This window comes from Morus notabilis, unplaced genomic scaffold (genome assembly GCF_000414095.1).
Source record: "Morus notabilis unplaced genomic scaffold, ASM41409v2 Scaffold305, whole genome shotgun sequence".
Classification (NCBI taxonomy): domain Eukaryota; kingdom Viridiplantae; phylum Streptophyta; class Magnoliopsida; order Rosales; family Moraceae; genus Morus; species Morus notabilis.
The window spans coordinates 410850-415120 of NW_010358151.1; the positions used below are offsets into that span (position 1 = coordinate 410850).

General features: G+C 35.4%; 1 non-coding gene across 1 annotated transcript; it reads left to right on the top strand.

The window, feature by feature from the left end:
- Positions 1–1435: 1435 nt before the first annotated feature.
- Positions 1436–1542, top strand: LOC112090380. Its single transcript, XR_002901627.1, has one exon. It is a non-coding gene; the product is annotated as a small nucleolar RNA R71 (small nucleolar RNA).
- Positions 1543–4271: the final 2729 nt, after the last annotated feature.

Consider the following 4271-nt stretch of genomic DNA (forward strand, 5'->3'; position numbering starts at 1 on the left):
CTAGAGTTTTATAATCATGAGATGGACTTGTTGGTTTACAAGTAGCTTTGTGATTATAGGAGCTTGATTTATATATGTCCATCGGGTCCCTTTGCTAGCTCACATAATTTTCTGTAACGATATGGTGTATTTCCTACACATTGGTAACTTGTGTTATTTCCGTAACGAGAGGTTCAAAGTTAATTCATGGGTGAATTAATTGATAAATTAATTCTAGATAAATTAGTTGAATTATTGTTTTAAGAGTTGTTTAATATGGGAAGACTATTAGATGACTGTTTTGATCAAGCAATTTCTCTATTGGTGCTTGAATCAAAACTGAGGCTCTATGCAAGTTTCCCGTATTGAAAAACTAGGCAAAACAACTTTCGTCAGTGCAGACAGGTCGACCGGTTGGGTAGACCGGTCACAGGTCGACCGGTCCGGTCGACCGGTTAGTGAAGACAGGTCAACCGGTGAGTTATAACGTCTCTGTCACCGGTCGACCGGTTGTAACGTAAAATGCATGCTGACGTGGGAAAATCGACTCTGGATGCGATTAGAACTTTGGGAAACCTAATTGTTACGGAAGTATGACTTCCAAAACACTATAAATAGCCTATTAAGTCACATTACTCATTAGATCACTTGAGAGATTTTTTAGAGGCTATTGATAAAAGATTCCTGAGAGGAAAAATTGTTTAATTCTCAAGAACAATTTTTTCTTTGGCTCTCTTGTGATTGGAAGGAGATCAAGAATATCTAGAGGAGATTAAACGGCATGTGCCCACCCGCACATCGATTGTGGAAACGAGAATAGCAAAGAAGACCAGTTGGTTGAGGCTCTTCCGGTTACTGTTTGGAACGCTTAGATCTGTCAGACGTGCAGTTTCCTGAAATCTCAAAAAGGTATGTTTTAGATCTTTAGTATTTATGTTATATAGCATCATGAACATGTTCTTGTTTGGCTTTGACGTTGATTAAAATTTTTAAATTCCGCTGCGCACTCGATGCCATTAATTTTCCAACACCCAATACATTGCACTGCTCCTCGTATACCCTTCTCATTTCACCAAAAGTGAGACAATCTTGAGCCAGATGGCCCATTCCACCACAAACGAAACATGGCTCAAGTGCCTCTATCCTTGCTACCATGTGGGGTCCTTTACTATCTTTACTTTTGAGGACCTCGATTTGCTTCGTCAAAGCTTCAACTTGGGCCTTGAGACTATCCTCTTCCCTTAATTGATAAACTCCAACTGCTCGGGACCTACTGGTGCTCTCAGTAGCACTCGGTCCAGTCTAAGTATGAGCTTTCTCAGCTAACTCGTTCAGGTACTCGATAGCTTCGTCAGGATCCTTTTAGGGAAAATCCCCATTGCACATCATGTCAACAAATTGGCACTCTCGGATTGTGAGTCCATCGTAGAAATAGCTTACCAGGCACCAACTTTCATATCCATGGTAGGGACACAGATTTAACAGATCTTTAAAACGCTCCCAAGCTTGATAGAGAGTTTCATTTTCCTTATGAGCGAAATTCGAGATCTGTCGTTTCAAATTATTAGTCTTATGGTGTGGGAAATACTTGTTGAAGAATGTCGTCGTCATTTCTTCCCACGTACCAATAAACTGGGCCTAAGAGAATACAGCCAGCTTTTGGCCTTGTCCTTCAGAAAGAAAGGGAAAAACTTCAATCTGATAGTGTTTGCGGCCTCAGTACGGCTGTGAAAGGTGGCCACCACCTCTTCAAACTCCCGAATGTGTACATATGGATTATCATTCTCTAATCCATGAAAGGTTGGGAGAAGTGCAATCATGCCCGGCTTGAAATCCGTAGGTGGTACATTTGGCGGGAACATGATGCAAGATGGGGTGGCCATGCGCGTTGGGTGCAAGTAATCTTACAACGTCCTCTACTGAACTTCCTCATGTTGTGCCATTGCGAATAGATTTTGAAATACGAATTCCAACGACGAGTGCGAAGACGGAGACGTAGAAGACAAGTCGGATAGAAATTCACTAGGGGTTTCTAAATCTGGACGTTGAGCAAATCTCCCTAGTTCGTCTCTATACCGATGCATTCACCCTAAGCGGCCCTTTAAAATATATTTTTTTTGTTTTTTTTTTAATTTCTAATCAAAACAAAAGAAAATAATTATATAGCAACGTAAATTGTAACCACCGAGAGTGCTCCCAGGAAATACTATAGCTCTTGGCTCAATGAATAGTCTCCTAGACAGAGCAACGTTCCCAGGAAAGATTGGTGAGGCGAGGCCCGCTTAAGTACCAACTTTCCTAGACAGAACTCCCTCAGATTGTACTTTTCACGTAACCACACAATTATCCTTAAAATCAATTATTAAATTTTATTGAGTAAATTATGAAATGTAATCTAATTAATGGAAACTGTTCCTAAAGTCAAAAACCTAAATCTATCAAATTATGAAAATCCTAGATTAGGAATCTAAATTAGTCAATTAATTACCATCTTAATTATAATCCTAAAAATTAATGAAACTATAAAAGGAAAAATTAAATTAGGCAACAATTAAAATATACAAATGAGGAAATAAAATAAAATCTTAATTTATCAAAAATAAAAGATTATAAAATCAAATCATAATCAATTTTAAAACACAAGTCCTAAAAGTGTGAGATGTTTTTTGTTTTGTTTTGTGTTAGAAAAAGAAAACGGGAAATGAAAAACAAAAAGGGTGCAGCAAACTAAACTACTATTGCACTCACAAAATGAGACACGTACGGCCAAACAACAAGGTGACTTTTCTACAGAAATGTACCCAAATACTAAAAATGGTGACTTTTTTTTTTTTGGTTTTGATTAATGGACGACAAAAGAGAAAAAAAAAAAAAAAAATTGCAGCAACTTTGTACAAATGCACGTTAACTTGCAGGCTGCAGCCAACTTTCCTTTTTTTTTTTTTTTTTTTTTCTTTTTCACGTACAAAAGTTTTATATATATATATATATATATATATATATGTTTTATTAAAGACAAACTAATGGACTACAGACTTTAAAAACCTAAAACGAAAATGAAGGAAAGGAAGAAGGTAAAAGCTTAACAATTAGGGGATGTTTGGTAGAGGGATTCGTTCCCTGATTTGAATCATGATTCGTGGTTCGCTACAATATTTTCTCTCACAAAAAATTTACGTAAATCAAAAATAGTTCGAATCACATGGTTTGAATCATCCAACCAAACGTTCTCAATAAACTAATCTAAAGAAATCAGCAAATGAAAACACAAGTGGCAAAAGTTTTTTTTTTTTTTTTTTTTACAAATACAAGCTCAAAACAGATCATGCAAATCAAGAAAGAGAAATTAAGTAAAAAAAAAATGTACTAACTTTTTTGGCTCAAAATCTACTAATCAATCTTATTAGTAGCATCTCCCCGGTAACAGCGCCAAAATTTGATTAACGTCCAAAAGTGATGTTCACAAGCAGTCAATTGTAGCACAGAAGGGCGGTCGTATCCACAAGGAGATAACAAAATAACAAGAAAGACTAACAGAATAAGAGCGTTAGAGAAAAGTGAATTCAAGAAACAGAATAGTTTTTGAGATTTTGTTGCAAATAAAATAGAAAGGAGGGAATTTGTATGAAGAAAATTCAATAATTAAAACGGTAAGGTGTCGAGAATCCCTAATGTTTCGTTCACCAATCCAAGTTTTGATTCACAATATTAAATAACTGAATAAATTAAATCTGTATGTGGACTCCAGAAATATTATTATTACAAGTTATCTAAAATCAACAATAGATCAATATGACAATATTGCAGTAAAAGACAATTGTAAAATAATTTGAATGACAAAACAATGCGTGACATAATTACATAAGAAAAGCGTGACTGAACTTATATAAAAATTGGCACACAATATTTTGAAAAGTAATAGAAAAATAGATGAGATTTAATTCATTCTGATGTTGAACTTTACAGCACAAGGAATCAAAATCCCGAATTGGGTCGCTCAACAGAAGTTCATCTCTAACCTCACCAAGAAAACTCTAGCCTAGCTTGCAAAACATTCTCACAAGTTCTAGAGAGAAAATATGAGATTGACAGCAAGACGACAGAAAACTGAATATTCAAAGCTTTTTAAAACCTTAAGCAAACCCTCTTATTTATAGCGTTTAGAGGTTGCATGTCAAATAAAGAAAGAAACAATAAAAATAGAAAATTACAAAGGAAAAGGAAACAAAATAAAATTACACATAAATTAGGAGAAATCACATATTTGATTTGCGGAAGAAATCTGGTAATTT